This window comes from Cydia strobilella, chromosome 8, assembly GCF_947568885.1.
Source record: "Cydia strobilella chromosome 8, ilCydStro3.1, whole genome shotgun sequence".
NCBI lineage: Eukaryota > Metazoa > Arthropoda > Insecta > Lepidoptera > Tortricidae > Cydia > Cydia strobilella.
This window is the reverse complement of record NC_086048.1, coordinates 7,605,647-7,627,332: the sequence shown is the minus strand read 5'-3', so window position 1 is coordinate 7,627,332 and position 21,686 is coordinate 7,605,647. Positions and strand designations below refer to the sequence as shown.

Genomic DNA, 21,686 nt, shown 5'->3' with positions numbered 1-21,686 from the left:
ATATACAAATTTAATATATATATAAATAAACATACATATATTTAATAATTATGTACCTAGTGTGAGACATCACGTAGACATTTAGTCGCGAATGTTCTCAAATAAATGCTTACGCAACTTGCTTTTGAATGTAAGCTTGCTCTGAGCTTGTCTGATAGGCAGAGGAAGAGCATTCCACAGCCGAACTGCTTGGCAGGTGAATGAGTTGGACAAGAATCCAGTCCGATGAGGGAGGATGGCCAGCTTCAGAGTACGAGAAGCACGAAGAACACAACCAGGACGGGCTGTTATAAACTCAAATTTAGATCTGAGATAATTGGGTGCAGCTGGGTCAAACAAAATTGAATGCAGAGTACATAAAATTTGCAATGACCGGCGTTCACGAATTGGAAGCCAATGGAGTTTACGGCGAAAAGCAGAGACATGGTCATATTTGCGGAAGTTAAAGATGATCATATTGTTGGCGATCCCAAACTTACTGACGACTTAGAACCTCTTAGCCTTCGGAGAGCCGTTGCCTCTTTATGCTTTTTTACCGTCTGTCCAATGTGGAATGTTTCGAAGAACTTTTTCAATTGGTGCCATCGTTTGGCTTTTATCACCACAACTTCCGCTAAAGAAGCAAAACACATCCCACTTCTTAGAGATATGGCACACCAAGAATAAGCGGGCATCTCGCTCGTTTCTGAACGTGCATAATGTGAAGGAATGAGTTATGTCCAACAGGGTTCCTCAAGAAGCGGGTATTCCGCGTTCTCACGGGTCGGCAACGCTTAAGTAGCTCCTCCGATGTTGCTTATGTTATGTCTATGAGTGACTGAGTGACAGGGACGGTTTCCCATCAGGCGGCTCCTGTGCTTGGTTGCTGTCTATCACGTAAATAATAAAGGTAGAACTCTAATAATCATAGGAAGTCATAAGACAGTCACAAGGTCTATTCAATTTTTTTGTTGTCAATTTTGTAATGGATATAGTCTGGCAGCAGCTGAAATGTCATTTTTGACAGATTACATTACATTACATTTTAATTACATTACAAGTTAATACGAAGAAACTACTAAGTATCTGATTAGACCCCAAGGTAATAGTTAGGGAGATCTGCTATGTACTAGGTAGGCTTACTAATAGCAGTACTTGATACCGAGGTTTTCGTATGTGCCCGTTATCTGTCGCGATGTAATAAGGTAAATGGAGCCTAAAATTACCCTCCTCTTGCCAGTACTCTCTCTAATTTTCAAGTGTAACAGGATATTTTTCTCTTAACTACCAACATTCCTTCCAGCTGTTTTAATGTCAGAAGAATTCTACTTTCCTGAGAATAATGTTTCATTATTCATAAATTTTTGGAAGCCTTAATGACGAGGACTGATGTCTACATAAAAATAATATCAAATGTTCGCAAGGTAATTATTATGAATATACAAAATTATTAGTAGTTGTAGCTAAACGTGAAAAAGGGTGGAATAAAATAAATTTCTACATTACCTTATAATACAGAGCGTAAATTATGAATAAATATAAATAAAACTTTTGCTCGATAATTAATAGCCAACATACACACTTTAATTTTTCTTTTGTTTTAGCTAGCTTTGCTTTTGCTTTTTGTTTTGTTTTGTTTTAGTTGTTTTTTTGTTTTAGTGTTTGTTGTTTTGTTTTTGTTTTAGCGTAGCGTTTACTCGTGTCGGAGGCCAAGACTCATTTTGGGTCGCTGAGCCATTAGTAGTAGTAGTAGTAGTTTAGCTAGATTTGTTTTAGATAGCTATAGTAGCTATCTTAAATTAGGTCATTCTAAAGCTAGCAAGTCGAATCTTACCATTTAAACAACAGCCAGCTGCACCATTGCCCCTTTATTCGTTAAAACCACAATTCTTCCACTGAAAGTCAGTACAAAGACCTTACAAAGCCACAACCACTAAGTGCTTTATCTTCAAACACTGTAATAAAAAGTGATTGGAAGCGAGAGAAAAAAGGAGTGTTGTGGAAAGTTAGTCATCTAAAATACGTAACAAGTCTATAGTGGAGTTAAGTGATTTGCTGTGTACTGGTCAGCTTTAAGTGATAGTTTCTTGTTTCAGTCAATAAGTGAATTTAAAACCCTCGGTCTGTTTTATGGCGCCAATAATTGGAGACGAACCGACAATAGATGGGTTAACATACCAAGTCAACAATTTTGGCGTAATATATCTAATCACAATATATTATTAGTTTGATGTAACTATTAATGTAGGCATAACAATACAGCTATTTATGCATTATTTCCTATCTAACTATAATGTAACTTTCCTACTTAATAAACGTATCAAGACTCCATATTTCTAAAATCACCCTTACCAAAAATCTACTATTTTTATTTATTTAGTTGTTTATAAAGAACATATTTAAACTTTAATAAGTATAATTAAAATTTCGTTAGTACCTTTATTTTGGGTTATGCGCCCAAAAATGTGCAACATTGATTCAACGACCACAATTAAATTATACCAGTAACCAATCACGCAAACTGTGTGATTGAATTAATACTATAAACTGTGTTTATTTTACAGCAAAAACACTCATGAATATTTACGCGACCTGTGATAATGTCAATAATATTGTGGCAAACGTTTATCATATCTTACCTTATAGCGACTATGACCGACCGATATTTAAATAAAATTCAATATTTATGGATACCTACTTACTTGTAGAGCAAACGTGTAACAATTCTATGAATGTAAAAGACAGAATAAGATAACATTACCTATTTTATGTTAGCTACTGTCTAGACAAACGGCAGCGTGTCGAACAAAGTTCAAGAAAAAGGAACTGACAACGCAGCAGTCGTGTCGTGTGTTTTTATATTACACGAGCCATTAAGAGCCACTTTCATACTAGTTATAAATTATGCTTTCTTGGTTAAATGTTAAGGTGCTGTTGCACTAGCCATAATCGACGGATATATTACCGTCATTTGACATGGAACTATTAAACTTCCCATACAACAAAATGTAAGCGAATGTAATTTCGATAACAGGCAGTTTTTACAACCGGTCTTCAGCAAAAGGAAATTGCTTCATTATCATAGGCAAAACAATTTAAACAATTAAAACAAAGGTAACATAAAAGTCATTTTTGTCGGTAAAAAGCCAAAACGTTTATTTTTATAAGTCGGTTAGTAAAATACAACGAACTATTTGCCAGGTGTTCCGAGATCCAACGCTCGTGAACAAAGAAAACGGATAATTAAAGTCAAGCAACGTGAAAAGAGATTTTTAACGAGCCCCGCCGCTTGCCGCGTAATAAGGCTTTATTATAACCATAAAAATCACATAGTTAATTGATACGAACGACCGAGATATTCTTTGGTAATTCGACTGCATTATTAAGCTTCTTAAATGCATTATAGTTGAAATACTTATTATCTAAGTTATGTAGAGATCTTGATATATTTCTTTATATGTACTTCTTTAATTTTCTTTGGCCAGGGAAATCTTTTTAACTAGTTAAAACTCGTAAACTACTTTGGTAAACTTAACCTCGTAGATAACCTAAATAACATTTTTAAACCAACGCGAGCCTAGGTTCAAAGCAATAATGCCATCTCAAAGGCGGCCTAGCTGTCTCGCATATAAATTGACGAATTTGCCTCCATTTACACCTTTCTGTCATGCAAGCCGGCTCGACGCTGCTAATAGTGGTTAGATGTATATAATCGCCTCAGTTTATACACCTTAAACCTTAACTTGAAATAGTAATTGGTTCAAATTTTGGAGCCCTTAGTAAATTATGTATTTAAATTAATTGAATGCAAAAGTATCTGTTTAGAAAACTACTTTCGCTTTTTTAGGGTTCCGTACCTCAAAAGGAAAAAACGGAACCCTTATAGGATCACTCGTGCGTCTGGCTGTCCGTCTGTCACAGCCTATTTTCTCCGAAACTACTGGACCAATTAAGTTGTAATTTGGCAGACATATGTAAGTTTGTGACCCAAAGACGGACATGTAACGTAAACAAATAAATTTTAAACACGGGGGCCGTTTTTGGGGGGGTAAATGAGAAAATAAAAAAATTAAGTTTTCCAAACTATATTGTGTTACATATCAAATGAAAGAGCTTATTATGAGAATCTCAAATATATATTTTTTATAATTTTAGGAAAAACATTTTAGAAGTTATTCAAGAAAATAGGCAAAAAATGACCATTCCTCCATCTCTGAAACTACTGGGTCTAAAATTTAAAAAAAAAATCCACAATATAGCTCTTTACCTACAGATCACAGGAAAACCTATTAGAAATGTGCAGTCAAGCGTGAGTCGGACTTAATTACTTAGTTTTTGATCCGACCCCTACGGGTTTTTTTAAGACATTTCACTCACGTTTCACATAAAAAATACATTGTTTAAATTGTGTTATGTACGGAACCCTTGGAACGCGAGTCCGACTCGCACTTGGCCGGTTTTTTAATTTACATGCGCTGGTGTAAGTAAGTAATCGAGTGTTTATTAATTTCACAATTTAGAACTCAATTTTCCTTCAACAAATCTTTTTTTTAATATTATTTTGCTTTTTCTCAGTCACTAAAATTTGTCTGGAATATTGTCTTTTGCCGAAAGGGCTGCTTTTGGCTACGAATCATATTGTTTCGTTTAAGTTTATTTTTGTATAATGTTTTGAACAATAAAGAATATTGTATTCTCTACCACAAGTTACAGGCTTTTATAAAACAGCCCCTTGATCGGATTCAAAGATAACAGATTCTTATTATAGAAAAAAAAACAGTAAAAGGCGGCGGAAACGACAACATCCGTTACATTACGGAGACGGATTAATAAGCCCGGCGTTCTTTGAAACGAATTTTTCACAGGATTCGCGGAAAATTCATAAATTCCTCTAACGGAAAAAGGAGAATTGAACGACGAGCTAAACAATTTTAACTGTGGCAAGCAAACGTGTTCAAGAGCCAAGCCGTGCTGATTCATAATAAGGGGTTCCATTAGGGTAGAATACGCCTGCGCCCTTCATCCCTTATCTTATCACGGATCTGTAGGTACCTTTATTTTCTCTGTTTTGACTCTCCTGTCGGTGACCGTTGACCTTCGAGCGATAGTACCGCTCCATTGCCTGGTAACTGAGACTTATAAATCATTTACAGATTAAACAGCGGACGACAGGGCAGGGAGGTGAACGCAGTTTGCTACACTTACATCAACGATAAAAGTAAAAGTTATATTCTGCATTTTCGTGCAGTCTAATAAAATGTGTTGGAAATCCTTTTTTAGCATCCAAGAGCGAGTCTCCATTAAAAAACAGTATCGCTCACAGCCAATTGAATGCTAGAGCATTTATCGGAAAACTTAAGCACGTTCATTTTCTAGTGGATATCACTTGAGAAAAACATAAAAAATCAACCGGACAATAGATATCCGCTGCGGCATTCGACAAAACATGCACTACGTTTTAGAAATTAAAATTCTATTTCTAAAAATTCAATTGAATATTTCGATTAACCGATAGACATTTCAATTTCCTTCAGTCACGTGCCGGGATATCGGATCCCGCGGTTGGCTCAGTCGGTAATGAGCGCGGATGGCAATTTCACTAGATGGGCTTTTGGTTACAGGGGAGACTGTTTTTATGTCAATGTGCTTTTAATATGTCTCGCTTGCGTCAAGGGACTTGAGGGGGAGTTTGCATTTTATCGACTCGTTACATATGTGCTTGCTCATATTTAGGATAGTGTATTATTTTTTTCATGTTATAAGGATACAAAATGTGCAATTTTGTATGTTTTGTGGCTGTACTATAAATAAGTGGCATTACCTGGGTTACGTAACTTACTTACTTTGTAATTTTATGTATGTAACCCTCTTTATATTACCCCGTTTCACGTCAATAACCTCATTTATAATATAATCTACCATGCAACTTAAAATCTTAGACTCCTGTAAAATCATTTTAATGTAATTAACCATGTAATTAATACGTAATCAGGTCATCACATATGTTTTAATCTGGTAATTGTAACTAATTTACACATTACTGTTTCGAATGTGTAATAAATTATTACTAATTATTTATGTAGTTAGTTCAAATGAAAACAATAAACTAGGCAACACAGGTTTATTAATCAGGTTGATTAAACTTTGAAGCCAATCTATAACATTGAATCTCATAATTTTACCGGCAATTATCCAAGTGTAATGAAATCGGTGTTCGGTTTAGCTTCACGCATGATTGGAATAATTATCACAATTCTATAACTACTGTGATAATTACTTTATCCAGTACGACGGGGAAGCAAGATTGTGTACATCTGGATTAACATAGATTTGAAATAGTCGTTTGATTTATACATAATCAGTGCCGATTGTATTCAGTAAATGAAATCATCTTTAATTAAAAAATTGTATTATCCCAATAACTAGCCACTTCATAATGATATTTATTTACGAAAGTACAAAGCAAAAACATTCCCAGAATTAATTTTTCCCAAAACATTACCTACATACAAAATAATACACATACACAATTAACTATATTACTATTTAAATACAGAATATTTTTAGTAAGTGAATTATTATTGTGATACTGAAATATTTATTTAACATCTTGTAACTTACCTATGTTGAACAAATAAATCTTTGAACCTTGAATTACAGTAGCCAGTATTATTTATTATATCCTGTATCAATGAAAAAGCTACCAAGTACATCGGAATAAATTAGGAATATTTCCTAAAGTGACAAAGTAATTCTAAGAAGCTTTAATTCCTCCTTACTATAAATAACCGTCAACTTAGCCATAATTATTATTAGTCAGGCACCATTACTCGAGCAAGGAAACCTAAGTAAATACGTATACCGCGAGTACATTAGACAAAGTACTGGAGCGGGTCGCGTCGAAATTGAATTTAAAAAATATCACCAAGAGGCGAGTCGCTTGGAAAAAGTCCATGACGAAATTCACTCCTTGGTGCGATGTGGGCACATTGTGACATCATTGTTTTCATATTGTTGCTAAACTGACAAATTTTTACCAAGCTGAAGAAAAAGGGGGGTTATGTTTATCATATGAACGTATGCATTTACCTAAGTCTATAATTTGTCATGCCTTGTAGCCTGAATAGGTAAACGGCTTTTAGTAAAAAAGGTGTCGTTACATTTACCACGCTAATCTAAACAAAGAAGAAAAATACCAAACTTTTTTTATTACTGTTTTGTTTTCAGTTAGCTTTTTTCCCATAAATATAATTATGTCACCCGACAAATAAACCACGTTGCGGTCATTGAGGGTATTAAAAATAAATAATGTGAGCATTTAACTTTTCGGCTTCAGACATTTATCCAAAAAATAAGTTAGCATAATCTCATTTTATGATAAATTAGCCTCCGTGCGGCTCTCGGCCCCAATTAAATTAATAAGAAAAGTTTGCTGAAAATGTTTATGTAGGTAAATATGAGCAAACAGGTTATGTAAACATGCAAGTTATGGAAGCGAAGTTATCACAAATTTTATATATAGGTAGAGAAAAAAGTAAGATTGCATAATTGGTCATATCATATGAAATGGGGTATATGAAAGCTTACATACTCCAGGTTTACAAAACAATAGCGGTAAAAATCGTGTACGATGCTTATTCGAACTTTAAGATACGTCAAAAAATTTGCTAAAGATACGACATGGATCGGATATGTCAGTGTCAAAAGTGACGTTTCTTCAAACAAAAACTTCACTTTTGACACTGACTGACATATCCGATCCATATCGTATCTATGGACGGTAGAGGAAGGACGACAATCACTTATGGCAGAACTGTTGCTTAAGTGACCACAGGGCCTACCGCGAACCACGTTCGACACGTTGCCTCTCTATCGCACTTGTAAATTCGTACGTAAGTGTGAGAGGGAGGCAACACGTCGAACGTGGTTCGCGGTAGGCCCTCAGCTTTCAGCTTTAAATAACAGTTCCTAATCTCTCCGGTGGCGCTAGGTAGGCTCATGAATATGACATGAACCATAGAGGTATAATAATATAGAGATGAAATAACCCGACCAAATTACGTAGGTTGTTTGTGATATGTTGCCAGGAATGTTAAAACTTTTTATTTATTTATTTTGTCGCATTGCGTATGTTATGTCCCTCACGGGCGCATGCGTATAGCACATCTATATAAAATACTAAGTCCATGACATTTAATTTCGGTGTATTGTGGCGCCACCTATTTAATGTTTTACTTCCTTCCTTTTACTTCTACACGCCATAATCGTATCTTTAGCAAATTAATGACGTATCTTAAAGTTCGAATCAGGCCGTCAGTTGTTTGATTGCTGGCATTTAAATTGCGTTCTCGGTTTATTATCTGTTTTGCGTCAAGTCAGGAATGAAGAACGGGAGGGACGTAAAGTTTGATACTTTACAAATTTATCATAATTTGATTTCATGTTGCCATTACTCACAGTAGAGCTAGAGCGTGAGTTAGAGCGTGATTCTAATACGCAATGATGTCACACTGAGATCTAGTTATAATATACGAATGCCGCTTCAGATTAACAGACTACGCGCTACGTCGTAGCACTGGTATCTACGCTTGTATTTTATAGAAGACGAAAAAAAGAAGGGCGGTCTTTTCCCAGCATTGTGCAGCGGAACACTAAATAAGGCTAACAAAGAAATGCGAAAGATTTTTATCTTTATATATTCTGCATTCTACACACACCTAATTTTTCAAATTGGTTGGCACATGTAAAATTTCACCTTAAATTATGAACAACTGCCACATACTAATGACGTCGTCCAGTGTCTACTTTAAAAGCTTTCGCAATAAGTTGTTAATTTGCCATGTGCCGTTAACTAATTATCCGCATTAAGTTGAACGTGAGATAAATCGGAGGACGTTAAGTAATTTGTGCCTCCCATTTAATTTAAAATGTGTGTCAGCGGATCACGACATCAATATATGTATACTTTTCCGGGTTACAGGGGACATGTTTTATGTACGTGTTATTGTTGAAAGTTTTAAATATTATTAATTAACAAGTACAATCATTTTACGAAATAATGCAAAGGATTAACTTGAACAATGTCAATATTAAATGATGTATCATTAGAAGCCGAATTTCATTTATAAAGCGTAGGTATTAAAATAAATAAATATTTAAAATTTTGTCAATTTTTACATGTCGCTTTCGAAGTTTTCGAGCTTATTTATACGCGACTTAATTTCGTTTCTTTTATTTCGATTGTTGTATTAAATGTAAAGCCTAGTAGACAAAACTCGTTAAGAACTACATATGTATTTGTCTTTTTGTTCTATGGATGCTGCTACGCTAAATAAACATGTTATTTTAGGGCAGGTCTAGAAATCTCAATGAAACTTTATAATCCCAAAGTCAACGTTATAATTGAGGATTAAAAACGGTTATTATTCAATCAAGATTCCATTTATAGATGCTATACCAAAATGAAGCGGCTACTGAAGCTCGTCGCGGTAAACTGTTATCCCGGAAACTCATTATCGTCTAAACCGACCGAGAAATCTTATAATGCTACCCTTGGAAATTGAAAATTTGATATAATTGAACTCTTAATATCATTACGAAATTTTAAATAAGCAGTCCAAGTTTTTACTGCATAACGTGTAAGAAAAATGTATTACTAATATAATATTCTAAAAGAACTTTGATTTATTCATTTGTTATGTAACTAAGTTAGGCTCCTATACAGGTTAACACTATATACATTGCGTTGCATAAATTGATAATGAGTAGCATTTCCTCTTATATTTAAATATGATAAGAAAACAAAATTCTTCATATAATTTATTATGATTACCTGAACTAAATACATCCAAGCATAATGCAAAAATTAAAACATCAAAATTAAAGATATAAAATGTGACAGTGATGAAGGTGTCTTAGCATGAAACGTTTATACTTTAGCTCACGTAAATAAGCAACGACTGTGCATTACACAAAGTAGCCTACGACGCTCTTTCCTTGAAATTGAATGTGAAATATATCGCCCGCCCATTGCGGCGCCCGTTGGACACTTTCCAGTCCCCAATTTTTATACGCAAGTTTGTAGGCGTCTGTCTTAAGTCACTTAGAATTTATTATGAACTTATTCTGCGACCCACTTATTTAATCGGATTTCCCGATTATGTAGTTTGCATGGGATGTGGGTTTACAACGTAGTTTATCGCGCTAGTGAGGTAAGTTAAGCAAATGGGTAAAGGTGGAAAATTATCTACGGAATTTTTATTTGGCTTACACCCCGCCGATGTTGGATGAGCAAGGAGTTTTAGGTCTATTAAACTTTTCGGGGTGTTATTTTACGGCATTGTGGCAGACCTCCCGTTTACCGTAATAAGATTTATCTGTCGAGTTAAAACATTGCGCACGCAGCCACGAAACTCGTCCGTTCTAAACAGCCCCAAACATATTTATCATATTAACCACAGTCAGTTAAACACTGCTACGGTGAAAAAGTTGCATAAATCAGTCTGGCCGAAAGTTTAGTGAATAGCATCTCCATTGTCTCTTTATGATTAAAATTTCTGTCGGGCGAGAGTTTTTAAATGAGACCCCGAACTTGCGCGTTGCAGAGCAGGTTCGAAGGTACGAAACAAACAGACTGGCCAGGGGCTAATGCAAAAACTTCCACGTACCGGAAGCGCTGTTTTGTTCACTTCCAAAACATTTGCGTGTAAGTGCTCCCGACTCTGACTCCGGTAACGAAAACGTTACAAATTTCATTGTTTAACTTTGAGCGTTAGTATTGAAAATTTTAAGCATTAATTATAGTTTTTATTGCTTATAAACGTTACTTGCACTATTATATTATTATATTCATATAAACAACGCCAATATTTATTAACCTGTATTTAATGTGAACAAGGTTGTAAAATTTTCATCCAATGAAACTAGTAGGTTGTAAATAGCAATGGAAATGCATATATTATACTTCTGTTTATTCGTATTGACCAGGTATATATTTATAAAGATACACTAAAGCAATGTTTGCTACTAATGCTGTACAGGAGAAAAAGAGTATACGTGTTTGTCCATGACTGTACCACCATAAACGTCGTAGTTCCTATTTTAAGTATAAGTCTATTGAAAGTCCCTTTAAATTTTCAATACACTTTGAGCTCAACCGTTAGAGACTTGAATTTATCAGACGATCTAAAATAGACGGTGACTCGGCAAGGTACAGGGAATGCATTATATTATGGGTATTATAAAACTGTAGGTCATTATTCAGAAGCTCCGAGCGTTCAGTTGCTAACAAGCGCGAGCAGTGCTCACAGCTGTGCTTACACAAGAGTAAGTACATATTTCTTTTAAATGAATATATAATATACAAGACGGGCACTACGTATTGTCTTTTGGAGAGAAGCCAACAGTTCGCGGGCGGTAATATTTTTTAAATTCAATTTCGGCGAAGCCACAGTCCTCTATCCGACTGGCTTAATGTACACCTGTGAACGCTTAAATGAGGTTCTGTATGGAAATTTTACTTACGAGTATGTCTGTGGCCATATTTGTCTTTGTTTTGGTTTATGTTGGGGATAGTAACAAAAAATCGTTTAACCTTTTTACGCAGCGGTCTAGTAATTTATTTCGATCGGGAGTATATTTTACTAAATTATAAAATAAGTTTTTACAATACAATACAATAGATTTATTTTCAGACCATGTCCATAGTGTCCATGTCCACATTCCTTTAATCCTATGTTAGTCAAACCTATGTACACACACTACATATGTATATAGTATGTTTATTGTACATATGGTGCTCCATTACGACATGCTTTGCTATAATAAGCACATTACATAACTACGCCGAAAATTTAAAGGGCCATGTGTACTGTAAAATGTTGTACGATATCGTAAATAACTATTGTATAGAGCCTGCTAAACAGAAAATATGATAAGTACATCATTGTCGTCATCTTATACAAGGTAGGGTAGCCTCAATCTCTATTCTCGCTACATAATATCAACTAACGGCCCGATTCGAACAATGCTTTCCAAATTCACAGCAGTACGTTACCGATCTGTCAGTGTCAAAAGTGACGTGTTTAGTTGAAGAAATGTCACTTTTGACATTGACAGATCGGTATCGTACCGCTGTGACTTATTTTAAAGCATTGTTCGATTCGGGCCGTATTAAGATGGCATACTATACCAGCTACGGCGTAGCGCTACGAGCATAATTTAATAGTGAATGAGTAGGGCTAAGCCGCAAAATGTTGGTTTTTGAGAGATTAAGTTTTATATACAGCCCATCTAAAACTCAGAAAAAACTATAACTTAGCTTTTTTGTTGTAAGTAACTTGGCTCTTAAACTTTCATAGAATAATAACCGAAAGTAAAGAAAAATAATATCCACAAAATTATTCAAATCTAGTTATTATAGATGAGAATATTATACAATAGTTTTAACACAAAATTCCCTGCTTTATCAAAACAACGAGTACAGTTTGTGCAGTCCTTGTAGGGCAATATCCACAAAACAAAAGCAAAACGTTTTAAATATCACAGTTCATTCGACTCATTACATATTTTAAAGATAATATGATGATCAGTATTAACATTTAGTTTACATGTGTGGAACTATCCAAAGAATCGTTACTAAGGTTACAAATGCGAAAGTAACTGTTTGTTACCTTTTTACGGCTAAGGTAACGATTTTAATGAAATAGGTAATTATGACATTTTAAAAACTAACTTTATTTAAACCTTGTGGCGCTACACACGCTACACACGCTACCTACTTTGGTTTTAAATAACACTGAAAAGACCGAATCCTTTGTGAGCGGAGTCATGTGTATCATAATCAGTCAACGAAGATTATAAATCTTACGAGTATGTAGTAGGTATCCCAAGTATAAAAACTATGTGAACATTAGAAAAAGTTAATAAAACACACTATTCATGGCGCATAAAAGGGGATAATAATCCCTTCATAACGTGCGGGGAGCATCCGTGGCCTCATTAGAGCGTTAAGCTGCACCTGCGGCGTTTTACGCTAAAATTCATGAAATAAAGTCCTATACTAGTTCTGTATTTAACATTACCCTCGTAATTGTTCTCTAGTAGGGTAGGGTAGGGCGGGGACAATTGAAACACGTTATGATTGAAACAACTCAAATTTCTTAAAAATTACAATACCTATGCATGTGACGCAATACTCACTTAAATCCTGGATCAATAGCGCTCGAGCGCGCGAGCAACGCAGTCTTGAGGAGCTGTTCAAAAATTTCGAGTTATAAAGTGAAGTACTTGTGCTCGCATACTTTTTCGTTTAATTTTTTCTACTTATGTATTTTGACTACTTGAAATCTTTTGGTGTTTTGGGTGGGAATTATGGAATATTTTAACTGCCATTAAACAGAGATGGAGTGTTGTTTGTAAAGAATATTGGTCCTTGATGTCAAACATGTGACGTGGGGACGGTTGAAACAACGTACTTGAGGACGATTGAAACGTTTCTAACGTCCCCGCGTTTTTCACAAGTCTTACAAATAGTTGATTATATTGATATTTACTTGTTTATTTTTTCAAAATAATACATGCTTTGTGAAAAAGGGAGTGACAGTGATTTTATTATGGTCACGATTGAAGCATTGTTATAATTGAAACTTTTGACTTTTGTATGAAACACAATTCAATGTATTTCTACTAAAATTCCTTATCGTCATATCTTATTGTTGCATTAGAACACGTTTGATTAAGCTATATGTATAAGGTAATCATGACAAAGAAGTCTAGATGCATTACAGTTTTTTTTTGCATCCCTTTCTTTGACATCCCCACATAGTGTTTCAGTTAACACACCTATGGGGTCAATTGAACCACTCTTCCACATTATCTTTAATCATTCATACGTAACCATGGGCGATAGACTTTCCAAACACATTTCATTTAAAAACTAAATAAATGAACTTTAATAATACAGGCACATACCCTTCTAAATGTAAAAATAGAAAAGTTACAGTCGGTTAAACATAAAGTGTTTCAAACGTCCCCGTCTTACCCTATCAGAGGCGAGTAAATCTGTGCTAAATTATACTCAATTAAGAGTTGATTTTAGAAAATTTACTTTTATGTCAGACGGTAAATAATTTGAAGAAACAACAACAAATACATTTTTATAAGTCTTATAATAGAATTAATAAGTGTCCCTTGAGTTTTGAATTCTCTAACTAGGCAAACTAGGTCAGAAACTTCAGATCGTTTGTTGCATGTCGGATAGGGTGTCAACAATTCAACAAACCTAGAACCACTTGTAGGTATGAGCTACTTAAATTGGACACAACCTCCAATTAAACAAATAATAGACGTTGCTCTAAAATAAAATATTGAACAGACGGATCAAATTTTGTTTGTTGTTGTTTATTTATTTTTAAGTTATTTTTTATTGAAGTTATTGTATCCAACATGCAATTACTGTTCACCAATTGTTCGCTGGATATTGCTCTCTAAAATATTTTTGAGGTCGCACTCCCCATTCAACTATTTAAGCTGTTAAAACAATCTAACTACACCGGGCTAGTTTCATCCGCCAGCAACAATCCCATTGAGGGCACTGCACTCAGGCTCGTCATGAAAGCCACGTTAATTACGAGTTTTTACTGAAACTACTGTTCACTTTCACAACATCTCGCCTTCCTATAACATTTATTTTTAAAGTAAACTTTATTTTGTTGGAGGTTAATTTGTTTTAGCAATACTGTAACTCAGTTTTCGTCTTTTTCACATATTTACAGCAAACGCGCATCCTGTAGTGGAAAAATAAACTAGAAGCGCTAACTTCGTAACGTTGTCTAGTTTATAGATTTAAATTTTCACGCAAGTGAAAGTTCGCGGTGGCGGTGTCGACTAACTCTTGCAGTGTCGCAGTTTGAGAAGCCGCGAGAAGCAATTGCTTCGACACAGTCGTGTGATTCTATAAGTTTGAGATAATAATATATAGTTGGAATAGAAACGTTTAAACTGCTGTTTTTTTTTTACTTTTCAAGCATAATAGCCTCTCTCTCTCTCTCTCTCTCTCTCTCTCTCCTTGAGTTGCTGTATTCATTGTAATGTCTATATTGAAGTGTGCATAAAGAGTTTTTGTCATGTATAGAACTTAATTTTTATTTGGTTCAGATCTTTTTGTCAGATCTCTTCATAGTGGCCCAAAAAGTTCAACGTAAGAGAAATTATTTAAGTTAACCCTTATTAGATACTATCATAGGTACGTTATAATCAAATAACTAAACTGAATCATTTTTATTACATATAATTCAAGTTTTCCTAAACATATACAAATTAATAAACTGGAACCCCCCGGTGAGCTATTCCGATTTATATGAACTCCCCGGCCCCGCCCCCGGCCGGGCTTTATTCCCAACACAACCAACTCGGTGAGATAAATCCTCATTGTAAAATCTAGTTTAATCCCTAATGTTGCTTTAAGTCTCTACTAAACAACAAAATAACTAATTCGTATCTCGATACCGATCTTAACAATTTTAGTTTACCATCCGCCCACAGATCCCTTCCCTCTTCACTTCACACTCCATTTACTCCCAAGTTTCTGTTTATGTTAAACTTGAGCATCTTGAGCCCGTCTAAGTAAATTTATTTGCCATTTCGTGCAAGAAGAATCCGCTCCAGGGGAGGAAATTACTTACATAAAATTGACAACTGCTTACCATAAATCGACTTCAGAAAATTAGGCATATTGCGATCATTCTTACATATGAGGCCCACAACTCTTATCACTGCATAAATTATAACACGAAATATAGGATTACACATTGCACATAAATATCAACTTTTTTATTCATGTAATCATCATAACCAGCCTATAGGTACATATTTGGACATGGACATGCACAGGCCCCAGTACACAGCGGTTGCAACATGGGCCCGTATTTTGTCACAACTATTAAGCGAGAAGTAAGTAAATCGTAATAATTTCAGTGAAAACCACTAAACGGATTTTTATGCGGTTTTTACCTATGATTATTTTATGAATTCTTAAGAAAGGTTAAGGCGTATAATGTTTAAAGGTTTTGTGTAAATTGGTTGAAATATTTATGACGATATTTTCTAATGAAGTCAGAAAAAAATCACGCTGGCTTTGAGATATATCAATTGTGTTGGTATGGTGGAATTGTCTCCCTTAAATTGGTCTACAAAAAAGTCCGCGATGACGTATGTTTATCTTAGATGTAAGTTTTTAAATAGTAAATAAGTAGTTTTAAGTCATGAATCTATGTAACGCTTTGACGTAAGCTGTAATGTTATATAACTTGATTCAATAAATAAATCTTTTAAGGATAACTTACTATACCCATTCTTGTCTTCTACAAAAAGATTTCATTATATGGTGTATTTGCAAAGCTGTTTACACGGATACAGAATACTGTATATAATTTACTGTATACTGTTGATAATTAGTAATAATTAATTATCAAATTAAATACGTTAGTTATATTGTTAAGCATTTCACTTATTTTCTACAAAAAGATTTACACGGCTATTTACATGCATATAGTATTAATAATTATCAAATTAAATACGTTTCTTATATTAAGCATTTCATACAGATGACAATGGTCCCTTACACCATACAATTTAAATGAATATCTCAGGAGTAATCGTAATTTAAAGTTCCATTTCGAGCCATATATTATCTTGTATGAAATATTAAAGACGCCAGCTCCCGTTAGTGCCTATTTTTACCACCTTATGCGCTGCGATAGCTTTACTTACCACCACCATGCACTTCGCATGGTGCCATCCGATTGATTGTGGGGGACTTCACACATGCACACCTTTGTCCGTATAATAAAAATAGAGCATTAAGAATATTATTTTCTAATAGTAGTATATTCTTACAAAATTTCATCCCAAGTTTCTAACATAATCCTAGAGATGATGACAACTAAACCGCCTCAACAATCCTGGCTCATCTAATAAAACTTCTTAACACGCTCGTTGTACTGTAACTGTTAATTTCAGTGGTGTTAAAATATTTTCTTTCCAGTGTACATTACTCGGAGCGACAATAAAAGAGCTTAGTAACTTGGGTGTTAATCAGATTAACTTTTATTAAAGTTGTGTTGTGCCGGCACGAGCACGGGCTTATATACCTAATTAATCTGCTGTCAACTCTACATCTTTGTGTCACAATGGTTTGCGTTATTACAGCACCTATTTGTTTATCAAGTAATTGTAATAATAATATTGTTATGGTTCCAATATCTTCTCTAATCTTTATGAACTTGTTATACTTTTTGCCTTAATTTCTGATTCCTTTCTTTCAACTAACTACTTTATTTCATGGGGAAAGTTTCAAGAAAAATGTGAAGTTAACATGATGGTTAAAAATAATGCTTGTTTGAAAATCTGATCAGGTGCGACGCGTGAGGTAAACTATATAGAAGATCAATATTTTAACAATGGTTGGGTGGGTCGGGCGTTTTGAATTCGACACAATGGCCGTAGTTCGGCTATCACTGCTAAAGTTTACTTAGGATGTGAACTCGTTCACTTCTATCAATCCCTTATTTCCATTATTTGTTTACTCTTACACAATCCAAACGACACATCGTACTTTTATCAACGATACAATTGGAGTCGTAAGCTAGTTATTCTTAAGATCCAATATCAGATTCTCCTTAAAACAATTGATTTCGGATAGCTAAAAAGCCATTGCAAATTCACAAGAAGACCTTCGATTTGCAAAAGATTTGAGCGGTTGATTTGTTTTACTTTTGTTTTGTTCGTAACGTAAAGTAATTATTTATGTAGCCAATTAGGTATATTTGACGATCGATAATGTTAAATAATTAATGTCTGAATTAGTGTTGTTACCAGCGTTTGGCTGGCGTAATAGTGGTAATCAAAACTTCAATTAAAATCGGGAATACCTGTCGGCGAAGAGCCGAGGAATCGCTACGCGAATTAATACACCGTGTGAATATGTTTTAATTTCAATATCCCGATATCACACCCCGCCAGTGTCGCTTACATCAAACTTCGATTAAATTAAATGACGGGATTTTAATTACTCTTCCATTAAAATTTGTTCGGAGTAAATTTATGTCACGGTGTTTTAATTATAGATTTAGTTGGGATATTTCGAAGATATAAATAAATATTTATAAAAACCTTATATTCTTGACCTTGTGTTTGAATTAAATATATAAGTACTAATTATTGTTAGGGCCTTTTGACTGTATTTTCTCAAACTTAACAATACCGTTGTTCAGGTTCGTAGCGACGTAGTAGGTTAATCTTCATACTCGTACATATGTATAAAACATCAGTAAAGAAAATTCATATATTTGTTATACATGTTAGAAAGGTTCGTATATGCAATAAATATTCACTATAGTTTGTAAGCGTAGTGAATACATTAACTTCGTAATAAAATTAACTTCTTAAAATAACATTTTTCAATATATGAAATGCTCAATAGGAAAGAGTTAACCTCCTTAGCTAAACTAGCTTAATGATATGTGATTCATGAAAAACAAAAGGAAGCAAATTTCAATTAAAATATAATTCCGCCGGACTGTCCGCGGTTTATTTTTCCATTCGTATAAATGATCCCGGTAAGAAAGTTCGCTAATACTAACAAACGACGCGCTAAACGCGCCAACTCTTTGCTCTCCACTCCATTTGTCTTGCGGCAACGACTCAAGTAACTTACTGCCCACAGACAATGCTGAAAAAGCTAATTACTCTAGAACATAAAAAGATAATTTTATACTTAATAATTACGCAGTTTTATTACAATTTCAAAGCAAAACAATGAAACAACATTTCAAAGTAGAAACCACCGCTAATTATTAGAACAAACCTACAATACAATACAGGCTTTCTTTTATTGCGTAGCCGCTATTCTTCTCCGGAGTTGGGACTAAATAAACTCCCTTGTCTTGTCTTATCTCTATAATACAACCCTTTTCTTTCAAAACCTTACGATCGTTTTCATAGGGCTAAAGAATGTTAACGCTGTTATAATTATGGCTTAATTTTAATTTGAGTATAATAAAGTTTATACTGGAATTTTAAAACTGAATAAGTTTCGGCAGTTATTAGTCACAACCAGAATATTGGCTTTGGAAACAGAAAACAATTTTTTTATACTTTTGTCTAAATTATAATAATATAGGTAACAATAAGTACATCCGAATTCAACAAGAATTAGATTAGGTAGTTTTTTTACATATGTATTATATCGTATAGAACGATTATATGTATTATATATTATAACTATACATGACTGTTTATATATTTGTTTTATTTCACATAAATCCTCCATCTTTTAGGATAATAAATATTTTCTTTTTATGCCGTTTAGTACAGCTTTGATGTCTACCGTTCTCTAATTCTCCCTCAATTGCTCAAAGGTTAACTAGAAGAGTTTCCTGAAAGGGATAAGTTCGCTTGTACAAATGATGTGTTTTTTTCTTGTTTTATGTTTCTTTTTGTATAATAAAGAGTTTTACTACTACTACTACAAGAATTTTTCTCATCTAAGCAAGTAACAAGAAAATTCCCGATGTAATCATGTAAAATGTTTCCAAAAGCAACCTAATTTAGGAGCGAAATAGCGGAGCTTTATTGGGTTTAGCACAAACACTCCGCCGACTAGTTGTTTGCTTAGTGGAACCATAGTAAAGGCATCGGGGCATTAGGCGGGAGCAATCGGCAAACCAATAGACATTACATTAATCTCGTGCCATTGCAGGCGTGGATTTGTTACTCCGTTTTCCTCGTTGATGAACGTTTAATAAAAATTCCATAAATTACTAGAATTTTACTCGTTTTTAATATCGTGTCGAAGGTTGAATATCCAGCGGAGTTTTTCATTTTTAAATTGTGTTAAATTTAGGAGTTTAAAAAAATGCTAGTATTAAGTGTTTATGGGTGACTAGCATAGTATGTCCACGATAACGTTTGCGTATAATTTAATAAACTAATCAAGTCCCCTAACCCTCCACAATCCATATCCCGTAGTACTTTGAACCACTAGGTATATCTAATTCATCAAATCATCAGTAATGTGGATGAATTCCGGCATACAGTGTCGTAGGTAGATATTTATTATAATACTTATTCAAACTTTGACAATACATATAACTAAATAGATATCAAAATATCCATACCAGTAGTGTGTGTTTACTCGTTTGGATATTTCTATCTCGGTATGATCCGGTGAATACTACCACTACTTTTATTCGATTAAGCTATTAAGTAAATATGTTAGAGTCTAAATTTGTAGTTTAAAGGGATTTTTCTATTTACACGCATCGTTTTTTGTACCTATTACTATAATTATAATTAATTTATATACCTTTCTTTTGTTTCAGATAATACTGAATGCACCATTAAGACTGTGGCATCACGCAGGTATTTTTTTTATTTAATACTAGCTTTTGCCCGCGACTTCGTCTGCGTGGACTTAGTAACCCCAGCTAGAGTAAGAATAGCGCCTGGAGAAAGTCTTATAGCAATTATTCAATTTGAGCATATTATGCACACAAATTAGCAGACACTTCATTAATTATCTCAATTCCACCCCGCTTTTTACTTTCTTAAGGGATGATTTTCGGGATAAAAACTATCCTATGTCCTTCTCAGGGACTCAACCTATCTCTATGCCAAATTTCATCTAAATCGATTCAGCAGTTTAAGCGTGAAGAGGGAACACACAGACAGACAGACAGACAGACTTTCGCATTTATAATATTAGTATGGATTTTATTTACATAGGTAAAAAGAAACCATCTATATAAATCTCGCTTCCCTAAGCGTACCTGTAAAGATATTCGAAGGATTAATAAAACACAAAATATTTTTAGATATTCGAGTTACAAAATCATAATACTTTTATGCCTTCCAATTCCAAGCTTAGCTTAGCTTAAAATTCACGTTAAATTTACACAGGGCCGATTTTCGAATTCGTTTTGTGAGAGCTGCAACTCATCGTTAATGCGATGAGAGAACTATATGAAATGTTGGCCAAACATATAGATCGCAAGGGTTATTTCCCTTTTTTTCTGTTTGAATGCATTTCGAAAAGCAAAACTGAAAAGTTTGCCGGTGACACCACCACTTATCACATAATTGGCTTAATAACCGCGACGTCACGCGATTGAAATTGCGCCCGGCTCTCTCGCCTATACATTCTACAACCCATGCACGATTTAAAAAAAATGAAATGTTTAAAATCGTTTGTTATCCAGTTCATTCAGGCTCACTTCAGAGAACATCAATTATTTTAAATCCAGGCGCAGCCAGGCATGGTTTGTTTGTTGCAATACGAGAGATCGGACTGAAATCAAACGTTGCTTTGAATTTGTAAGTTATTGTATCCGAACAAAGGTTACGTGCAACTTGTTCGAACAAATAAGATTGTTATTTATTTCCAAGCTGTACTCTTAAAGGATTTATTTTCCTGACAATATTCAGTTGAAACCGTTAAAAACGTAATGAAGAGCCTTTGTTTCTGTTATTAAATCAGACTTAAACTGAAGGAACCCTTAAAAGTTTATCAGTAGTTAGGTATAAAACGTGGTTGGTTAGGTAATGAGTATAAATATTAGGATTTATGTTTTTGAAGATACGTACATATTTATATTTTCGTTAATTACATCCATGTCTCTTAAATTGTCTCTGAATTCATAATTAATAAA

General features: G+C 34.3%; 1 long non-coding RNA gene across 1 annotated transcript in view; it reads left to right on the top strand.

The window, feature by feature from the left end:
• Positions 1–21,686, top strand: part of LOC134743590 (uncharacterized) — a 199,626-nt gene that overhangs the window by 128,825 nt on the left and 49,115 nt on the right. Inside the window, exon 3 of the long non-coding RNA XR_010128031.1 lies at positions 20,361–20,400. This is a non-coding gene — a long non-coding RNA (uncharacterized LOC134743590). The remainder of the gene's footprint in view (positions 1–20,360; positions 20,401–21,686) is intronic.